Source organism: Oryx dammah, unplaced genomic scaffold (genome assembly GCF_014754425.2).
Source record: "Oryx dammah isolate SB20612 unplaced genomic scaffold, SCBI_Odam_1.1 HiC_scaffold_12, whole genome shotgun sequence".
Classification (NCBI taxonomy): Eukaryota; Metazoa; Chordata; class Mammalia; order Artiodactyla; family Bovidae; genus Oryx; species Oryx dammah.
Window position 1 is genome coordinate 45,995,754 of NW_024070196.1, and position 23,024 is coordinate 46,018,777.

The 23,024-nt window shown below is 45.4% G+C and overlaps 1 protein-coding gene across 1 annotated transcript in view; it reads left to right on the top strand.

The window, feature by feature from the left end:
* Positions 1–23,024, top strand: part of RIMBP2 (RIMS binding protein 2) — a 130,032-nt gene that overhangs the window by 8,588 nt on the left and 98,420 nt on the right. The window contains exon 2 of the mRNA XM_040251596.1: positions 382–504. The gene's annotated coding sequence lies outside the window, so the exon portion shown is untranslated. The remainder of the gene's footprint in view (positions 1–381; positions 505–23,024) is intronic.

Genomic DNA, 23,024 nt, shown 5'->3' on the forward strand with positions numbered 1-23,024 from the left:
CCTACACAGTCTAATATCTCATTCTCTGTGGATGCTACTGGGTTCTATGCCCCTCCTCTCCCAATCCTCACATCCAGGGGATGGGATTATAGTGATTGGCTAGGCCTCGGTCGCATCTCCAGACCTGATCCAATCACTGTGGCTGTGGTGAGGATGGGTGGGATGAAGAGAGAGGCTGTGTGCTGATTGGCCAGCCCTTGGTCACACGTATTCACCCCAGGAGGAGTGGACCCACTACGAAGTCCAGGACTGAGGATGAGGGAGGGGAAGTCTCCAAAAAGAGCTTAAAGGGGCAGTGACAGATGACAGCTGGGGACAAATACCCACTGCCGCTCCCGTGCACATTGTAAACGCCCCTTCTCTCCATTCTTGCTACTTTAGGTGAAAGCAGAGTATGCTCGGCTTAAACACACGCTCACCATAGTGACCAGAGAACGTGATTTGGCCGTGAAGGAGAAACACCAGCTCCAAGCCAAGCTGGAGAACCTAGAACAGGTCCTAAAGGTAGGACACGCTTCCACTTCCGCTTTCCCCGGGAGTCAACGTGAGGAAGGAGGGGCCGCAGAATTCCAAAGCAGAGAGTGGTTGAAACTCCTTTTGAGTTTCAAAATCATAAAAATTCGGGGCTCTATGGGGCTGTTTTTACCCTTTCTGTGGTATACAAAGCAATAAATAACAAAATTTGAATGTTTCTGGAAGCGATCCCGTAAAACCAATTATGCATTTCCATTTCTTAGAATGTTAAACACAGCTGAGCAAGAGATGCTAGGCAGCACTCCGGAATGGAAATTGGGCTTAAGTTGAAGACCAGAGGTGTCTACGTTGGTTTTTCAGATTTCATGAATTTTAAGCTCTTCTTCAGATGGTTAATGACCTTTGTTATAAAGAGAATAGCTAAGTCAGAAAATTGCTTTATCAAGCTGCAGGTAATTGGATAGCCTCATGCATTCCTGATGAGCCGGGATCTCCTTCAATATTTAATGGGTGGGTTGATTTGCTTTTGATATCACTGAGTTAAGCTGAATGAAGTAGTTGCCTTTTTTTTAAGTGTTAAAATTTTATTGGATTCTCATAGTGGGAAAAAAATTTTAACATAAAAGAATAAAATAATCGCCTGCAGTTCTACAATCTAGTGCATAGATTAAGCGTTTGTATGGCACAAGCATAGAACAGAGTTATGGAGCGCCCACCCACCGTCCTGCACTGGGAAATGATTTTAACTCCACCTTTAGCTTATTTGGGGGAACTGCTAGAACTCTGAGGGGACTCAGATCCATGATTGGTAAGGACTAGGGTGAGGTGTGAAATGGATACAGCGTTTCTTCTGGGGGTGATGAAAATGTTCTGGAATTAGTGTGATGATTACCAAACATTGTGAATTACCAACACTTCTGAATTGTACGCTTTAAGGGCTGAATTCTCTGGTATGTGAATTACGTCTCAATTATATGTGCATGCTGGTGCTTGGTTGTGTCCAACTCTTTTCAACACTGTGGACTGTAGCCCGCCAGGCTCTTCTGTGCATGGGATTTTTTCAGGCAAGAATACTAGAGTCGGTTGCCATTTCCTCCTCCAGGAGATCTTCCAGGGATCGAACCCACATCTCTTGCATTGCAAGTGGATTCTTTACCTCTCAGCCATCGGTGAAGTCCCCAGTTTAAGAGTAAAGATGCCCTATTCTTTCTGCTGGCCCTAAAGGGCAACCACACCCTTGTGTGATTCAGGAGGTGACAGAGCCATGCCCAGTGCTGGTGGTGTTTGAGATGCCCCTGGGTGTCTGCCTGGCCCTCTCTGGAGGAAGGACCAAGGCTAACCCTGACCATGTTTCTTTTTACCCTTTGCTCTAAATTTAGAACATAGCCCTAATGGAGTGAGATGCCATGTAATTATTCATTTCAGGAGCTACCTGGACCACTGTGAGTTCTCTGAGGGTGCAAACTATTTCATTCAACTGTCTACACATAGAGGTTGGGAAAGGTGGTGTTTGGTGTTTGGTGGAGTCAGTGGAGGATGGGCTGGGAAAGCAGAGTGTACCCAGGGGCTTTGCTGAGGGTCTGTTGGAGAAAAGTCACCATGAAGGACAGTGTAGGGTAGAGGTTCTGGGTGACTGTGCCTCCTGGGTGACTATGCCTGCAGGAGGAATTTAACAATCTGGAGACATTTTTGATGTATATGACTAGGGAGGGGGCTATTGGCATCTCTTGGGCAGAGGCCAGGGATGTTGCTAACCCTCCCACAATGTACAGGACCGCTTCCATAGCAGAGAATTAAGTGGCCCAAAATGTCATTGGCACAAAGGTTGAGAAACTGTGTTAGCTTCTAATTGTTGCTGTAACAAATTGTCACAATGTAAAATAAAACAGATGTATTTTCTCTCTTTTTTAATGTGCAAAAGCTATTAAAAAAAAAAACTTTTTATTTTCTATTCGGGTATAGGAGCTTCCCTAGTGGCTCAGATGGTAAAGAATCCGCCTTCTATGCAGGAGACCTGAGTTCGATCCCTGGGTTGGGAAGATCCTCTGGAGGAGGGCATGGGAACCCATTCCAGTGTTCTTGCTTGGAGAATCCCCATGGACAGAGAAGCCTGGTGGGCTACAGTCCATGGGATTGCAAAGAGTCAGACACAACTGAGCAACTAAGCACAGCACAGCACAGCACAGCTGATTAGGACTTCCCAAGCTAGTGGTAAAGAACCCATCTGCCAATGCAGGAGACATATAAGAGACGTGGATTAGATCCCAGGTCAGGAAGATCCCCTGGAGGAGGGCATGGCAACTCCCTCCAGTCTTCTTGCTTGGAGAATCTCATGGACAGAGGAGCCTGGCGGGCTATGATCCATAGGATCAGAGAGTCGGACACAACTGAATCGACTTAGCACGTGCACACACACATAGCCAATTAACAAACAGAGTTGTAATAGCTTGAGGTGAACAGTGAAGGGACTCAGCCATACATATATATGTATCTGTTCTCCCCCAAACCCCCCTCCCATCCAGGCTGCCACATAACTTTGAACAGAGTTCTGGATGCTATACAATAGGTCCTCGTTGGTTACCCATTTTAAATAAAACAGTGTGCACATGTCCATCCCAAACTCCCCCCATCCTTCCTTTTAGCAACCGTAGGTTCATTCTCCAAGCCTATGAGTCAACAAATATGTTCTCTTACACTTCAGGAGGTCAGATCCAAAATGAATCACATGGGCTAAAATCCAGGTTTCAGTAGAACTGCCTACCTCTCAGAAGGCTATGGGGAGACCATTTCCTGCTGTCCCCACCTTCTGACAGCTGCTCCTGGTCCCTGCCCCTCCCTGCAAAGCTAGCAATTAGCATCTTCTCTCTTCTCTGACTTCTTGCCTCCCTCATGTCAGGAACATGTGATGACACTCGGTCCACTTGGACAATCTCCCCATCTCAACATCCTTAACTTAATCCCAGTGAAAATCCCTTTGTCTGTAAGGTGGCATAGTCCCAGGCCACCCAGGGCTTGAGGGGCGAACATCTTTGGGGAACATTATTCAGCCTGCTCCACCCTAGAGTGTTTGGGGGAGGTGACCAATAGCATCGATGCTACCTGTGAGCAGAGGAAGCCCCATTTATAATTTCGGGGTGTGAAATTCCATTCTCTATCTCCTGCCTGCCTGGTGGATTTCAGGCCAGTGTTTCCTCTCATCCAGAATGGGTGAAGGGCTGTGCATTCCCAGCTTTCGGGGCCCCACCACCCTTCTGTCTGACCTGGGGTTTGAGCCTCATCATCAGGGCCTTGCACACATGGAGGCACCTGAGTTCACATCCAGGTTCTGACTGTGGTGCCCTGCAAACAGCCCTCTCCTTGGCTGCCCTCCGGTCCAGGGAGTGCACACCAGGGCTGTCATTGGTGATTGGTGGGGGGTTAGACTGGGGAGGCGGACTGTGCAGGAGCTGAGAGTGAGCTTGGGGACTTTAGGGTGTGGAATCCCAGGGTCTTGGGAGCTGGACTGTGGTCTGTAAGGAAAGAGTGTGGGGTCTGGTTGGGCTCCTCCCTTTGGCTCCATTTCTAAGGGTGGAATTGGGTGATGAGACTTTAACTGATGAGCAGGCCATGGACAGCCATCAGTGGACATGGTCATCTTTGTCACCAGGAAGGCAGCAAGAGCAGGAGAGGTTAGAGGCTGTGAGGGGTCCATGGGGACAAGTGACAGTGTTATGGGCCTGGAATTCTGGTCACCGCCTCCCCTTGGTCACCAGCTCCCACTACTGTTTTGTCCTATTCACTTGGCAGCCAGAGCAATACTGTAAAAATAGAAATCAGATCCCAGCACCATCCTCAAACCATTCACATGACCCTTCCTCCCGCCCCAGCTCACTTACCCAAAGGCTGGTGCCTTTACCCAGGCCATGCGGTCACCCTCACCTCTTCGGACCCCTGTTCTCCACTCTCTGGCCTGACACCATCCACTCCCAGCTCTATTTCTGGAACAAATCCAGGCACTGAGTTTTTTTTTTTAAACTTTTTATTTTATATTGGAATATAGCCAATTAACAATGTTGTGATAGCTTCAGGTGGACAACAAAGGGGCTCAGCCATACATATACATGTATCCATTCTCCCCCCAACTCTCCTCCCATCCAGGCTGCCACATACCATTAAGCACAGTTTCCGGTGCTATCCAGGAGATCCTTGTTGGTTATCCATTTTAAATACAGCAGTGTGTACATGTCGATCCCAAACACCTTCATAAAGTTCTTCTCCACAGTACTCGTGTAATGAGTAGATGAACCACGGGGCCCTCGCGGGAGGGCTGAAATGCAGGACACGCCCAACCAGGCTGGTCTGGGACAGGGGCTTTATTGGAGGCAAATGGGGCTCTTTCTCAAAAGATTTGTGCTCCATGCAAAAAAGGGAGACAAAAAAGATCTGGAGATTAGAAGAGGCATGTCCTTTGTAAGGGGGTTGATTCCATGGCAGTTGAAGGAAAACGCGTGTCTTGTGAATTTGCAAAACCCTGTGGGACCTGCCTTTTTCTTACACCGGGCACTGAGAGCCTTTTGGGCTGAGAACAGGAGGGAAAAAAATCAGGGAGATGATGATCCAGATAGAGTTGCTGAAATCCCTGGGCTCTTGGACAGAACCTGCTAAACTTTGCTGCTTTCAAAGAACCACTCTTAAGCCAGGAAGCTCCATGTTTTGTCAGCATTGCTTCAGCTTGGACCAGTTGAAAACACCATGTTCTTCTTCTGATAATTTGGCCATGGTAATAAAAGGGCTACTCAAAATTAGCCTTTTTGCCAATTTGGTGAAAGTGAAAGTGTTTAAAGCTCAGTAGTGTCCGGCAACACCATGGACTGCTAGGCTCCTCTGTCTGTGGGATTTCCAAGGCAAGAATACTGGAGGGGATAGCCAGTCCTTCTCCAGGGGATCTTCCCAACCCAGGGATCAAACCTGGGTCTCCTGTGTTGCAGGCAGATTCTTTACCATCTGTGCTACCAGAGAAGCCCATTTTATTATTTTTTAAAATTTTATTTAATTGACATATAGTTGAGTTACAATATTGTGCTAAATTCTGCTGTACAGCAAAGTGATTCAGTTATACGTATGTATTGTTTTCCATTGTGGTTTATTACAGGGTATTGAATAGAGTGCCCTGTGCTGTATAGCAGGACATTGTTGTTTGTTCATTCTCTATATACTAGTTTGCATCTGCTAACCTCAAACTCTCAATCCATTCCACACAACCCACCCCCACCTTTAGCCTTTTTCTCCCCTTGAGCAGCAAAGACCATCAGTGGGCAATGGAGAAGGGAGGAAGTGATTGCTGTGCTGAGCTGAGATGCAGCTGACTTGGCTTAGAAAACGCTATCATTTCTGTTAACTCGGGTAAAATGACGACCTTGCATTTCCAGAAGTTCCTGGACATCCCCATAACTCCTGGAGTGTGATGTACGGTCTTAGGTTGTCATTGATTTGAATTAAATTGAATCCCCAGACTGGTGTTGGTCAACCTAATCTGCTGAGAGCCAGAGAGAACTCTGTCCATGGGATTCTCCAAGCAAGAATACTGGCATGGGTTGCCATGCCCTTGTCAGACATGACTGAAGCAATTTAACATGCACACACAAAGAGAATTTGCCCAGTGAGGGGGAATTTGGGTGGTGCAGGATTCCAGCCTCAGCATACCTGTAGCAGAACCTGGACCACATGGCTGACCCCTGACCCTCATCTGGGAGAAGCAAAGATGCTGTGCTGCTGGTTTGGGATAGGAACTGGTGACCAGCTCACAGAATCACTTCATCCTTTTTTTTTTTTTTTATGAAATTGTGAATATGTAGCTGCTAAGTTGTGTCCGACTCTTTGCGACCCCATGGACTATAGCCTGCCAAGTTCCCCTGTCCATGGGATTTTGCAGGAAAGAATACTGGAGTGGGTTGCCATTTCCTTCTCCGAACTGTGAATGGAACCTATCTTTTCCTTCAAAATACAAAAGCTATTTGTGAAACTAAGATAAGGTTGAATATGTAGCTGTTTTCTAAGACAATCCAATTAGAATAATACTGAAACTGTCTAGAACCCCCTGTGCTAACGAAACAGATAAACTTTTACCAGATTTGAATTTGTTCTGATTTTTATACTTTTAAAAATAATAGGGACTTCGCTGGGTTGTCCAGTGGCTAAGATTCTGTGCTCCCAGTGCAGGGGGCCCAGGTTCTATCCCTGGTTGGGAAACTAGATCCCACACGCCGCAACTCAGAGTTCACATACTGCAAACCCAACACAAATCAATAAATCAATAAAAATTTTAAAATAAAAAGTAAAAATAATAATTGATGAATTCACCGTCTGCATATATATTTTTTATCATGCTTATTTCCCAGAATATTTTCAAATCACAAAAAACCATCACGTGTCATAGAACATGCACAGATAATATGAATGGAAGGAGAAAATTCAGATAAAGAAAAAGGAGAATTCAAATTCACCAGCTTGGAAGTTAGACATAGTTACTCTAAAATCTAATTTGGCCTGCATCTCCATGCAACCTGGATATAAAGGGAAATAGAAACAATTATGTAATTCACATTCCTTAGAGAAAGGAACCTACTGTTTCCCCAGGAAGGCAAAGCGTGGCTGACAAAACGTGATGGTCTTACTTAGAATGTTATGTTAGAGGAGGATGCAGAACAATATAGTAGAAAATATCTTCTGAAGCATCTTTATAGCAACTGAGGGGCAATTTTCCCACTTGCCTTTCTTTTGGGGTTTTGGAAATAAGCATGATTAAACAATATATATGTGGACAGTGAATTCATCTATTATTATTTTTACTTTTTATTTTAAAATGTTTGTTGATTTGTTTGACTGTGTTGGGTTGCGGCATGTGGGATCTAGTTCCCCAACCAGGAAGTAACCTGGGCCCCCTGCCTTGGGAGCACAGAGCCTTAGCCACTGCACCACCCAGGCAAGTCCCTGTTATTTCTAAAGACATGTAGATTCCTCAGGCCATTGTCTTGAGCTGTTAGCAAGGAAAACTGGGGAGAATCATTAAAGCCAGATTTCCGACACTTAGGAAGAACCCAAGAAGTGTTCTTTGTGGTGGGAATTGAAGAAGAGGAAAATTAATGTTCCTGGACCCATTTCTGGTCTATGGAATTAAAAATACCAAGAGATGAGACTTCTGTGGTGGTCCAGTGGCTAAGACACTAAGTTCCCAAATCTGGGGGCCCGGGTTCAATGCCTGGTCAGGGAGTTAGAGCCCACATACTGCAACTAAAGATCCCACATGTGCCATGACTAGGACCCAACATAGTCAAACACGTAAGTAAAAATATTTTTTAAAAAATACCATGAGATGGAAAACATCAGAGTCTGAACAAAGGTGAGATGAGAAGGCTCCCCTGTGCCTATTCGTCTTGTCTGGTTGGGAATTGCCGCACCCTCAGTCTCCTTATCAGGGGAAAAAGACGTACCTGAACATCTCAACAGAGGTCTAGTCTACACAGTTGGAACAAGGCATGGTATCCCTGCCTGTGGGTGTTCATTGCATGACCATTCCGTCATTCATCCGTTCATTCATTCGTGCTTGTCACTTGAGCGCTGCTTGTGTTCCAGGCCCAGCTCCCCACAGCAGGGATTGCTGTAGTCACAAAACCGAGTCAGTGGGAACAGTTCATGCAGAAAAAGACAAGCATTTGCAACATGATGTCAGACAGCAATAAATGCTTAGAAGAAAAATAAATTAGAGCCAGGCAGGAGGAAGTGACGTAGTAACCCTTCAGAAATGTAGCTCGAAATGACAAGGTTCTAGTGTATAGCACATGGAACTATATTCAACAGCCTATGATAAACCATCATGGAAAAGAATATGAAAAAGTATGTAAATATATGTATAACTGAATTACTTTGCTGTATAGCAGAAATTAACACAGCCTTGTAAATCAGCTGCACAAGAACAAATGGCTGGGAGGCGTCCTGTCTCAGACACATCCACTGAGCAGAGCTTCTCAATGAAGTGGTGGGAAGGTCTTGTCAACTTTCAGGGGCAGAGCACCAGGCAGATCGGAGGATTCCAGACAGGTCCAAGGATCAGCCAGATGGCTGGTGAACAGGGATGGAAGGGCAGGAGTTGGAAATGAAGCTTAGACCGGGGCTAGGTCGGTCTGAGAGCATCTTATGAGCCCAAGTAGAATTTCATGGGTTTTTGTTCTAAGTGTCATGAGACACACCTTTGTCATAATACTGCTGCATAACAAGCCTCCCAAAACCCATGGCTCAAAATAAGAATATCTCATACTGCTTAGGAGTCTGTGGCTTGGCTCAACGGTGCTATCATCTTGGCTGGACTTGGCTGGACACGAAGTTGGCCGGCTATTGGTTGATGTCAGATGGTTTGGGTCAGGTTGACTGGCATTGTTCCCTGATGTTTCAGCAGGCTAATTAAAGCTTCTAATCGAGGTATAACAGGCCATGAAAGAGAGTGACACCCTGGAAGACTGTGAGGACCAGGCCAGAATAGTGCATGTCCCTCCCACCAGTCTCCCCCCCATCAGCTTGCAGGAGCTATGTTGTCCCCTCACTAAGCCCGTGGATCTAGGGAGGGATTGATGCTCCTCAGAGGGTGGTCGAGAGCTGATGTGATGAATTGCTTCTGCTTTTCATTTGTCAAGGGTCACTGCAGTGGCCGCAATGAGAGGAGCAGGGGTGGAAGGAAGGTGGTAGATTAGGAGTGATGCTCGAGACACCAGATGTGGGTGCTTTCCCAAGGTGGGAGTAAAGGGGAGAGAGGACTGATCAGGTCTAGGCGTATTTTCAAGGTGAAATCAGCAAGATTTGTTGAAGAATTTGCCATGGAGTATGACAGACAGGGAGGGGTCAAGGATGATGCCAAGGGCTCAGAAGTGTGTTTGGATGAGAGATGGAGTCATTGGCTGTGATGTGGATCACTGGAGTGTGGGTTGGCGGTCAGGGAACCACCTTATGTTGGAGATGAAATACACTGTGACCATGGGATCCTTGGTGCAGGAGACCCTCTGTCCTCATGCTGGGGACCAACCTGCTAATCCTCAAGAGGTGGCTTCAGTGATCAGATGATATGAAAGGCAGGAACAATTCATTGGGGTTTAGGTTGATGGTTCCAAGGTGATTGAGGTGTCCTGCCATTTGAACATCTGGTGATCATAGTCGTCCACTAAAGTGTATTACCTTGTACCTGACACCGTCTTCAGAGTTCCGAGTGATGGCTGCAGAGGAGACACACGGTCGGTAAATGAAGAACGCTCATTTTATGTTAATGTGGTGTAATTACAGCTCTGGAGTTGGGCCAACATGCATTTAGTGTCTGTCTGAACTGATAATTACTCCATTGGTCACGTTCCTGTGTTGGCTGTTTTGTTTCCAAATATCACTGATGGGCCACGTGTCTTCATATGGATAATTCAGTTTCAGTTCAGTTCAATTAAGTCGCCCTGTCGTGTCCGACTCTTTGTGACCCCATAGACTGTGACACACCAGGCTTCCCTGTCCATCATCAACTCCTGGAGCTTGCTTAAACTCATGTCCATCGAGCCAGTGATGCCATCCAACTATCTCATCCTCTGTCGTCTCCTTCTGCTGCCTTCAGTTTTTCCCAGCATCAGAATCTTTTCCAGTGAGTCAGTTCTTTGCATCAGGTGACCAAAGTATTAGAGCTTCAGCTTTAGCATCAATCCTTCCAATGAATACTCAAGATTGATTTATTTTAGGATTGGCTTGTTGGATCTCCTTGGTGTCCAAGGGATTCTCAAGAGTCTTCTCCAACACGACCGTTCAAAAGCATCACAATTATTTGGTGCTCAACTTTCTTTATGGTCCAACTCTCACCCATACATGACTACTGGAAAAACCATAGCTTTGACTAGACGGACCTTTGTCGGTAAAGTAATGTCTCTGCTGCAACAGACAATGTGTGCTTTCTCCCTAAGGTGTGTCAAGTGAAGTGAAGTGAAAGTCCCTCAGTTGTGTCTGACTCTGCGACCCTATGGCCGATAAAGTCCATGGAATTCTCCAGGCCAGAATACTGGAGTGGGTAGACTTTCCCTTCTCCAGGGGTCTTTCCAACCCAGGGATCGAACCCAGGTCTTCTGGTTTGCAGATGGATTCTTTACCAGCTGACCCACAAGGGAAGCCCAAGAATACTGGAGTAGGTAGCCTATTCATTCTCCAGTGGATCTTGCCAACCCAGGAATCAAACCAGGGTCTCCTGCATTGCAGGCCAATTCTTTAACAACTGAGCTATCAGAGAAGCCAGTGGTGTGTGATGTTATGCAAATCAGGAGTCCACTGGAATAGTGAGTTGGTGATAGTGTGTTTCAAAGGCCTCTTTTGCTCTATCAGGGGGCTGCCAATTAGCTTTGCACTTGAATAGCTGGAAAAGTAAGACAGCATATGCTGCCTTTTAGAGAAAATGGACCTCAGATGCCTTGGATCCTAGTTTCCTGCAGATATTCCAGTGTAATCACCCTGATGAAAGCTCACACCTGTGGACACATGCATGCACTCAACTGAATTTATTGAGCACCTAATATGTGCCAAATACTTCCTGGGTGCTGCCCTTGATTCTGGCAGTGAATTAATAAACAGACTTATGTAAAAGTCAGGGGATGACAACTACAAGGGCTTAAAGCATAACAAAGATAAAAATACTTCCCTGGTGGCTCAGACAATAAAGCATCTGCCTGTAATGCGGGAGACCCGGGTTCGATTCCTGGGTCGGGAAGATCCCCTGGAGAAGGAAATGGCAATCCACTCCAGCACTCTTGCCTGGAAAATCCCATGGACGGAGGAGCCTGATAGGCTACAGTCCATGGGGTCACAAAGAGTTGGACACGACTGAGCGAGTTCACTTCACTTTGGTTGGGAAGGTCTCAACCTTCTCAAGTGCTTAAAGCATGATAAAGATAAAAGTACTACTTTATATTCAGTGGTTGGGAAGGTCTCACTGATAGTGTGACATGTGAATAGAGAGCTGGATGAGGGGAGAAAGGGAGCTGTGCAGAAATCTGGGGCAAGAATGTTCCAGCAGAGGGAACAGCAAGTACAAAGGCTTGAGACAGAAGTCTAGGTGCCTGAAGGCAGAGGCCAGAATTGCAGAAATAGAATGAAAGGGGGAACACAAAGACAACAAGGCCAAGGAGACCCTGAGGAGTCAGATAGCTTGAGGTCTGGAAGGCCAAGCCTCTCCTCACAATCAGATGCACTGCCTCCTTTTGGTTCTTCTAGTGGACATGCTCCAGCCACCCCAGGGCCTTTGCACTTGCTGTGTTCTGTTTTCTGGATCGTTTTTGGTCTTTTCACCCTCCCAGAAAGCACAACGTGGGCAGGCTCCATATCTTTTTTCCCTATCACCACTGCCCAGTCCGACAGAGAGAAACCACACAATAAATGCTCGTGGGCTGAACGAATGAGAGATGGAGGTAGGATATTCTCAAGTCTGCCCTGTGTACAGTAGCCAAGAGGTACTTTACAAAGCCTTCAAGCATAACTGTCCTTCCTAAGATGGATGATCCCCTCGAATGGAGACATAGTCACCTTAATAAAACAGAAATTGAGTCACATCCCTACTTCTTACCCCCGCCCATTTCCTTTTACTGCACAGAAATGAAAGTCTAAACTTTTTCCTGCAGGACCCTGTGCTATTTGGCCCCCAGGTAATCCTTCAGCCCTCATGACCTCATCCTACCATGACCCATTTACAGCCTGGACCTGGCTACACTGGCCATTCCTGTCTTTCTGGAACTTACTGCCCTCGTCTCTGCCCTGGGGCCTTTGCACGTACTGCTTCTTCCACCTTCTGGCGCTGTTTGTCTCTGTACTTTGTGTTTCTGACTCCGGGTCAGTCAGTCAGGTCTTGGTTTCATGTCACTTACTTGTTGATGCCTCTCTTGGCCATCTTATCTGTGATAAGAGGTTGCTATCACATCCTCTGATTTAATTTTCTTCTAAGAAAACTTACCTCGCTTGTTTTAATTGTTTACTTGTATATACTTTGTTTTCTCCTACCAAAATATAACCTCCTTGAGAGGGACTTTGTTATAGCTTATAAGACAAGATCTGGCATCTAGAAGGAACTCAGTAAATGATTGAGTAAATTAGTGAATGAGCATCCTCTGATTTTAGTTTTTTCCGAGCAAACTTATCTTGCTTGTTTTAACTGTTTACTTGTATATTGTTTGTTTTCTCCTACCAAAATGTAACCTCCTTGAGAGGGACTTTCAGCTTGTAGGACAAGATCTGGCATCTAGAAGGCATGCAGTAAATATTGATTGAGTAAATTAGTGAGTGAGTGAATGCCTGAAGTAATGAACGCATAAGTTAATGAATTAGTGAATACAAGCATGCATTAACCACAGAATTAATGAGCATGCAAGCCAATGCACGAGTGAGAGACGAGGTGATACTGACATGGTCTGTTACCATAGACACCTTCTGTCATTGTGCAGAATAATGGAGCAGATGAAGGCTTGTGGTCGAGGAAGCTTGTCTAGAAAGATTGCTTCTTTGGGGCTTACAAGTGCTTTTGTAAAAATTCAGCCACAAATCAAGTGCAGCCTCTTTTTGGCAAAGACTGAAATTCCCCAAGAAGACAAACTGCTGGAGAGTTTATGATTTCCAACCTTTGCTTTGCCCAAGCTGGGTTACTGTCAAACAAGGATGTCTCCTACCACGGAGCTCCCCACCTCCAAGTTCAACAGTCCTCTGGTTAAGTTTTGGCACAACTGTCTAACCTTGTGATAAAAGGGAGTATACCAAACAATTTTTTTCTTCAACTTCTCTCATTCAAGGATTCTGGAAAAAAAAAAAAACCTAGTGTTTTTCATGTAAATTTCTTGTTGCTGGATATGTAGGATAGTCTAGGTCCTTAGCATCTTACCAGCTTCAGTGAAACAGAAAAAGAACTTGTTCAGTTTCCATGTATGACCAGAGCACATCCTGCCTCTCTTCCCTGTGTCTTCTTTCTCAGGACCCGAAAGATGGCTCCGTTTGTTAGATGGAGCAGAGATGTGTCTCTGTTTTAGGACAGCATTAACATCCTGGCAGGGAAGATGGCACGCTCCAAGTGTTTAAGCTAAGATCACCCCAACACTGAGATCATTTCAAGAGGCATGGGCCAAGAGACAAGGGGGAGGACCGGGGCTGGTGAGACAGGAGACCAGCAAAGCAGGCAAGCTGTCTATCCCCAGGGCCTGAGAGCAGGTCCTGGAGCCCAGTGGGAACTACAGCCTAGGAGAGGATGCTGGATAGCTGTGATGGGAGGGTGAACAGCATCCTCTAAATTCACACCCATCCAGAAGCTGTGTCACATCTTTTGGGAAAAGGTTCCTGAAGAGAGAGAGAGAGACTCCTGCCAGGGTGTTTTTCCCTCCCACCCCAATAACACACTCAAAACTCAAAATTTGCATGTTCAGTGTGTCCGACTCTTGGCAACTCAATGGACTGTAGCCCACCAGGCTCCTCTGTCCATGGGATTTCCCAGGCAAGAATACTGGAGTGGGTAGCCATGCCCTCCTCCAGGGGATCTTCCAGACCCAGGGAACTAACCTGCATCCCTTGCATCTCCTGCATTGGCAGGCAGATTCTTTATCACTTGTGGCACTGGGAAGCCCCAGATCATTTAAGTATTCAGACATTTCCTGCTAAGACTGTGTAGAGAGGCATTTCAACACTGACTTTGATTTAATTTAAAAAAATTATAACTTCTTCAGGACTGTTCTTTTTCTTGACTTCAAGGATCCCTGAGCACTTTGTTGACTCTGAAGTGCTGGCAGCAGGTTCACAAGGGAACCTTCGCAACCCCTCTTCCTGTCAAACGACCAGCACGCAGTGCAAATTCTAGAAATTTGACCCAAGTCTGTAAAAACATTTTTCATTAATTAAACTTAACCCATTAGAGTTTATGCTTCAAAGACAAAGGAAAAAGTATTCAGGACCAGGATTTGTTCTCACAATCAACAGATTAGTCGATTTCAATGCAGATAATTTGAGGCTTACTCTGTGTTAATGAACACCCTTATCTGGTATGTATAAGTAACTCTAACAGTGACAATTAATCTTCCCTTATCTCCAGCTCCTTCCTTTCTGCCCCTCCCCTTTCCTCGTATCTGTGCGGAAAGATTCCTCCTTATACCTAGGAATACAAACCTGCCTGCAGTCATTGTCAAGTTTAATTAAGGTTTTGGAGTTCATTTTCTATGTGCTGATATTCAAACACCAATAAAACCCTCCAGGGTTCTCTGAACATGAGAATAATGTTCAGGGCTCCATCTCCAGCAAAACCCTTGATCCGAATAGCTGATAGCTTTATCTAGATGTTCAGAGACAAGCAAGAAACAGGAAATATATTGCTTTGGGGGCTTTGTTCTCGTTCCTATCTCCATGGGGGATGATTTAGGTAAGAGGCACTACCAGATCATTGGCTGGTGCTGTGGAACACACACACACACACACACACACACACACACGTACGTGTCTTCGCATTCAGCAAGAGGATGGGAATCGGTCTCATTCTGAGACTTGGACCTTCTCTGTCCCCACCATGGAGTTGATGACTTTCTCTGTGTAGCAGGCAGCCTAGTTCTTTGTTCTTTGCTGGGAGCCCCAGCCAGCCCATCGGAATTCTGAGCTGCTAAACATGTAAGGTGTTCAGTGTCACTGATCATCAGGAAAATGCAAATTAAAATGACAGCGAGATGCCGATACCTCCATCAGATTAATACACTTTTAGGAGAGACAGTACCCGGGGCCCGCGTGGAGCAGGGAACAAGTGCACTTGCACGATGCCGGCTGGAGGTGAATTGGTGCAGCCTTTCTGGGTTGCAGTTAGTCTCCCAGTTGTGTCCAACTATTTGCGACCCCACGGACGATAGCCTGCCAGGCTCCTCTGTCCATGGGGATTCTCCAGGCAAGAATACTGGAGTGGGTTGCCATTCTCTTCTCCAGAGGACCTTCCCAACCCAGGGATGGAACCAGGTCTCCTGCATTGCAGGCAGATTCTTTATCATCTGAGCGACCAGGGAAGTCCGTGGGCAGTTTATGCATACTCTTTTAGCTTATGCATACTCTTTTAGCTTATGCATACTTTTTTTTTTTCTGCACTGACTCTTCGTTGCTGCATGCAGACTTTCTCTAGTTGTGGCAAGCAAGGGCTACTCTTAGTTGCAGTGTGTGGGCTTCTCATCGCACTGGCTTTTGTTGTTGCAGAGCGTGCGGTCTTGGTGTGCAGGTTTCAGTAGCTGCAACTCGTGGGCTGAGTAGTTGTGGCACTTGGGCTTAATAGCCTCACTAGAATTTGGGATCTTTCCAGAGCCGAGATCAAACCTGTGTTCCTTGCATTGGCAGGTGGATTCTTAACCACTAGACCACCAGGGAAGTCCTAGCTTGTGCATCATCTTTTCTTACAGTCTCCCTTCCGGGAGTCCGCATAAGACATAAAGCTCCCATAATGTGCCCCGCGATCTTTATTGTAGCATTAGCCATACTGGGATAAACAGCCATGATGTTCACCAGAAATGGGTCATTCATGTGATCATTTAAAAATCAGTCACATCTGTCAAATAAGGGCTTCAATACATCCATTTGGGAGGCAGAACTGAACCCACACGGGGCCACCACCTCATTTGTTGCATATCTGCCCTTTCCTTCACATCTCGCCAACCCTGCCCCAGGGGTTGGTGCAGCCAGTGGACACATACCGAGCTGGTTCCTGCTTCCATGAGCTTTCCCCGAAACGCTGCTTGACCGGCTTCTGGTCATCATACAGGTCTCAGCGAAAATGCCTTCGCCCCGTCTGACTCGAATAGAGTTTCCGCTGTTGCCTGTCTCGCCTACACACCACCTTGCTTTCTCATCCTCTTCTATCCTTCTCTGAAATCCTTATTTATTTGCCAGATTCCCTGTTTATTTTCTGCATACCCCTCCCCAGCAGAATGTAAGCTTCTTAAGAACAGAGATGATCTTTGACTTGTTTGTTATTCTATTCCAAGCATTAAGCATCAGGCACAGAGTAAGTAGGGCCTTCCCAGGTGGCACTAGTAGTAAAGAACCTGCCTGCTGATGCAGGGGACATAAGAGACGTGGCTTGATCCTTGTGTCGGGAAGGTCCCCTGGAGGAGGGCACGGCAACCCACTCCAGTATTTTGCCTGGAGAACCCCATGGACAGAGGGGCCTGGTGGGCTACAGTCCATAGGGTCACAAAGAGTTGGACATGACTGAAGTGACTTAGCATGTACACATGCACAGAGTAAGTGTCCAGTAATTGTTTTGGGATGAATGAAAGCACGTGTCCAGGAGTAAACTTCATTTCAACACAAATCCACAGATCTTGAGATAAGAAGCCCAATCGGATTCTGTTTCCTGGTTTCACCATCGATCCAGCTGCTCCATCTGGAGATGTGCAGTTCCTTCTTCATCCTGGTCATGCAATTCATGAAAAATCCTATTGATTTCAAGCAAGTCATCCAAATACCCATTCCCCCCCTCCCCCACCAAGCCAATTTACTTCTCCTCATTTCTACTACCACTGCCTGAGACCACACAGCCACTCTCTTGCTCAGGTTATAACATGCATGTCCTAAACTTCCTGCCTCGTCCTGTCTGTTCAGGCTCCCCTCTGATCTTTTCTTCACACCACAGTCTTTGCAAACGCAAATGCAGTCATGCTATTCTCTGATGCCGATCCTTGCATCCTTGCATGGCTGCCCATGGCTCTGAAAATGAGGATGGCATTCCTTCAAGGTGGTCTGGTCCTTGCTGACCCCCTTGATTGCCCTTCAGTATTCTGCATTTCACTCTCCCCAGGCCAATCATATCAGCCCTCCTTCATCCTTGACCTCACTTTGATCCCTTCTGCCACAGGGCCTTTGCACACACCACTCCCTCTGCACAGAATGCTTTCCCTTTCCGTCTTCTAACCAACTCCTATGCATCCTCAAAAAATCGACTCATCTTTTCCCTCCCCAGGGAAGCTGCCAGGGCTCATCTGGTAGTGATGGAAAAATCTCAGCATTCAGCATGTCTCCTTCATGGCACTTGTCACAAGGTTTCATTTTTATATCCTTATTTGATAAACACGAATCATTCCCAGTAGAAGGTGAGCGCCACACAAGCCAGGACCATTTCTGTTGTCTATATTGTATTGCTAGCAATTGTCACATAGTTGGTGTTTAATAAATATTGGGTGAATGAGAGAAACAGAAATGGTAAGGAGCTAGCTAGATAGAATAGGCTATTTTTCTCCTCTTAGGTTCTTTAATATATGTATGACAGTTCAAGAATGATTATATTAATAATCCTGAAGGTTTTCAATGTATGTAGATGTAATAATCCTTAGGACAATCATAACACTGAAAGGAGATACTAAGATGGTGGTAATGTTTCTACATTTCGCTTGGTGTGGCAAAATTTGATTCTGAATAGATTATTTTAATTAAATACATATATTAAGACACCTGGAACAACCACTAAAAGGCATATAAAAATATATAGTCAAACACCCAAGAAATATATGACATGGAATACTAATACACATTCAAATCATTGAAAAGAAGGCGGAAACATGAAATAGAATGATGAATAGGAGAGGGAACAAATAGAAAACAAATAAAATGGCAAATACCCATAATTGCTTTAAAGGTAATTACTGTGCAGTTGACTTTGAATCTCATATTTCATCTGATCTTTGCAATGACCTTGGGAAGTTTGGGGTTGTTTTCCTTCACTCGATAAATAAGGAAACAGAGGCTCAGAGAGGTACACACCTCACCCCAGAGCACACAGCTTATAAGTGGTAAAATGACATTTGAGTGCAGGTCTGGGTGACCATATATCCTGTACCTGTCTGGTCTTAATCCCCAGGCTAGGCAATCTGGGACCACTGCGGTGTGATGAGAATCGTGTTTCAGAAAGATGATCTTTATTAATAGCTCTGAGTGTTACTGTCCCTGTGTTTTCAGAATGCATCAGGGTCAGATGAGCAAGAGAGAAGCTTGTCCGGTGGCGTTAAGGACAAATCAGGAATCAGGAGAACTCCATTGTTAAAGGGGCTCCTGACTTCCTAAATTTTTCCAGTTTAAAAAACTAAGAGATACTTCCCTTGTGGCTCAGTGGTTAAGAATCTACCTGCCAATGCAGGGGACATGGCTTCGATCCTGGTCCAGGATCTAAGATCCCACATGCCTCAGGGCAGCTGAGCTCATGCACCACAACTCTTAAGCCCGTGCTCTAGAGTGGCCGCAACTAAAGAGTAGTCCAGGCTCGCCTCTTTGAAGACCCAGCTCAGCCAAAAATAAATAAAGTTTTAAAATAACCATTAAGAAACACAGATACTTTTTCTAAAATATGTATCAGCTTCCATGGCTCTTTTTCATGCTAATTCTCATTATGAATGACTCTGCTTTCCACAGACAGGACAGGAAGTCATATGGCATGGAAAACGAACAGCTTTAAAAGCCTCTTTTCTTGTTTTTGAAGACATGAACTCAGTAAATGCTGTGTTCTCACCAGGTGTCTCGTAAAAGGAAATTGTGGGCACAGAAATGCTTCATTATTTCCACCAGGCACACCGGATCCCGTGAACGTGACATTAAAAGTATTGCTGTTAACTCCTGTTAAGGGAAATGACTTTTTCCTTAATTTCTTTGCCCAGGCAGGGCAGGAGCCAAAGCAGAAGACAGATCCCCCTTTGATCTAATGTGGAGGAGATGATTCAATTTGCTTCACGCTCGTTCACTCCATGTCACATCCGAGCTTTCCTGGGAAAGCGGCATCTTGACATTTGTAGGCTACTTAAGTGCTCGTGTTAATGCTGACATCAGGCTATAAATATCACTGCTTTAAAAATAAATCCTGCCACAGGCAGAGCATTTCAAACAGGCATTTCTTGCTGGGGTGCATGATCTTCAGACTTTTCAGATGTGAAATAGTCTCACGGAACATGGCATGTGCCCTTGGAATTGGGAAAACATTTGTAAATGTAAATGGAAGTCAAATATTAGGAATTTGGTGTGGGTTTGTCTTGGTGTGAAAACCAGAGATTTTCAGACTCTTCTTGAGGACCCACGGACCCCTTATGCTCCCAGGAACAGTCAGGATCATGAATACTTATGGAATTTATACAGGTGATTCTTTACCAACTGAGTTATCAGGGAAGCCCCAGGGAAGCCTAGGAGGGTTTAATTGCAGTGGCCCCATGTGCAGGATCAGGAGCTCCCACGAAAACTCTCAGTTGCTGAGTTCTCTCCCTCCCTCCACCCAAACCTTTTTCCAGGGTGGCTAAGTTCCAGTGTGTGTTTCAGTCCTCTGAACTTGTCATCTGGCCCAGAGTTTCACAGAAGCCCCCTTGTCTGGTTCTGATCCTGGACTCATGGGTCTCAGCCTTGTTAAAATAAGGTTAATTTCCTTGAATAACGAAATTTGCTGCCAGTGACCTGATCTTAGGACTTTGTTTCCTGGCCCTAGGAGAGAGGCATCCTGCCTCCACCCCACCTCACTCCACCCCCTTTCCACCCCCATGTCCCTCTACCCCAGTGTACACTCTTTCTTTTGCCGAGAAGGCGTCATTTTAATTCTGGAAAGCTCCTTTAACTCTCTGGCTGCTTCTTTCCAAAACAGGGAATTGAAAGGACTCCAAAACTGTCATGATTCACCAGCTGTCTCTGTATTTTGAGAAGCAGGACTAAAAAGTCATGAAGGTTCAGTGCATGAGATGTTATAGAACTAAGTAAGCTTTGTGGTACTCATAAGTGCTGTTGAAAATGTCTTAGTGAAGATAATTTGGGATAAGGTTCCTGAAAACCTATGTCACATGGTTTTAAGAGAGAAAAATCATTGGTTTATAAAGTGGGAAATATGAGAGAAGTTAGGCTTCAGGCAAGGTTGAATCAAGATATGCATGTGATATCATCGAGAAGAGTCTCTCTTCATCTTTTGTAACAGATTTTTTCTGTGTCAATCAGGCACAGGCAGGCTCTCACCAAGTCATGTACCCAACATCTCCTGATTTGCATTCTACCAGTTTAACCCCCACAGAAGAAAATATTTCCATCTTTCCCAATATTTCCAGTAAATGTCTCAGAATTTGTTCAGCTGGTCAACCTTTGGGCTTGTGTACCCAGAAGTGTGTAGATAACATGCAGACCTTGGAGTCGGGGGTTGAGGTTGCTCCCCACAAAATGTGAAACTGAGAGTAGGGAAAAGATGAAGTCCTTGGGATAATTCAGGATGCTGCTATCGTTTGAACAGGTAATACAGTCTGGGCTGAGAAGATGATCAGAAGTCCATTGCAGAGAAGGAAGTCAGTAAGGTGAGAGTGGTGGTGGTTGGTGGTTTAGTTGCTAAGTCGTGTTCGACCCTTGCAACCCCATGGACTGTAGCCTGCCAGTTTCTTCTGTCCATGGGATTTCCTGGGCAAGAATACTGGAGTGGTTGCCATTTCCTTCTCCAGGGGATCTTCCTGACCCAGAAATTGAACCTAGGTCTCCTGGATTGCAGGTGGACTTCTGCGTTGCAGGCAGATTCTTTGCTGACTGAGCTACGAGGGAAGCCCCAAGGATGAGAGTAATTGGGGACAAATTAGAGAAAGTGAAGTTTGAGTTGGGTTTGGGGTACAAGGGAATTAGTGAACATTTAGGAGTAAATCAGACCATTAAGTGAAGACAGAACCTCATAATCCAAATCAGGAAGGCAGAAATGACCTAAAACATTTCTTGGGACATGAAAGTTAGTCTAACACCAGGGCACCCGGTGGCTTGCCAAGGCACTGATTGGCAAGCCTGGGCAATGAGAGGAAAGGGCAAGACTATGGTTGTCTAAGTCATCCGTCCATCCATCTATCCATCCATCCACTCTTCCTTCCATCTGTCCATCCATCCATTGGACATCTTTATGGTAACTGTGAAGGGAGGGTGAATAATGGGATAGAAGGATGCATTTGCTCCCATTTTACATTATTTCTGAAGTTTTGAGTATTCAGCTGATGGGTGTGTGTCAGAAATAAAATGAAATGTGTTTGTGTCTTGTCTTGTTTCTAGTAAGTTCTCAACCCACTGGATTTTCAGCTTTTGGTGTTTTGGTAAGATTTCCTAGACAAAAGATGGGGTCTGGGCCCAGGGAGTGTCACCCTTGAACTTCTCCACCCATTATGCATAAGCCACAGGCTTCAGAGCTCCCGGAATTGCATGTCTGTGCCCCACCCTCTGGGAGAGGAGACAACACAGACTCATTAAAGTGCTCATTCCAAGCTCAGCTACACTGAGAATGAAAGGAGCAATTTTCTCAGTTGGGGAGAAGCATCAAAACCATTTTTTCAGTAGAAATGTTTCAAGCAAACTAACTAAGCCATATTAAAACCAATAAAATTGTGGGTAAAGTAAATGAAGCCATTCTCAGGCTGTAAATGTTCCTGGACAGATTCATTGCTGCTTAGCAGGGTGTCAGCAAAGTTCAGATTTCAATGGTTTTTTGTTTTGTTTTTTTTTTTCCCCTTCCAGTTGTCACAGGATATCCATAAAACTGATTTTAATCTAATTGTTAAAGCTCAAGTGAAAGAAATAGAGCATTTCCCCCCCAAAGTTACTTAATTCCCTTAAGATGCTCATGTTGAAAGAATGTTAGACATTTGTGATGTCAATGTGGAGTTGGCTTCATCCTTTTCCTTCCGTCTCTCAGCCAGATTTCAGTCGAAAGGCAGACACCAATCTAGGTGTCTTTTTTAAAAAAAAACATGAATGTATTTTGAGGTTTATGTATTTATTTGGCTGTATCAGATCTTAGTTGCAGCATGTGGGATCTTTGTTGTATCATGTGGAATCTTTTGATGAGGCTCACTGGACTCTCCAGTTGTAGCACGCGGATTCAGTAGTTGTAACTCATGGGCTTAGTTGCTCCATGGCATGTGGGATCTTTTTTTTCCCCAACCAGGGATCAAAACTGCATCTGCTGCATTGCAAGGTGGATTTTTAATCACTGGGCCACCAGGGAAGTCCCAATCTAGGTGTCTTTAGGTGGAGGGACTTGAATTCAGGGAACTGGTTAGAGGCAGTAGAAGAGCTTCCCTGGTTGCTCAGTGTTATAAAATCTGCCTGCAGTGCAGTAGACCTAGGTTCGATCCCTTTGTTGGGAAGATGTCTTGGAGAAGGGAATGGTTACCCACTCCAGTATTCTTGCCTGGAGAATTCCATGGGCAGAGGAGCCTGGAGACTACAGAAAATGGGGTCACAAAGAGTTGGAGATGACTGAGCGACTAACACTTACTTTCAGAAGAGGTGAGAAGTCAAACACGCACTTGGAGATACCACCTCTAAGGCTACAGAAAGAGTAGGGGCGATGGTGTTCCCAACAACCATGGGTGAGGGCCTCTCAGCTGGAGCTAGACCCCTAGAGGAGAATGAACCAACTGCAGAGACAATATAGGAAGTAGAGAGAGGGTCTCTGTCTTCTTTCCACCCTCTGGTTCCTCTGACTGGCCAGTTGCTGAGAAGCCTGGGCAAAGCAGTCTGGGAAGTATAGTTCTCTGTGAGCA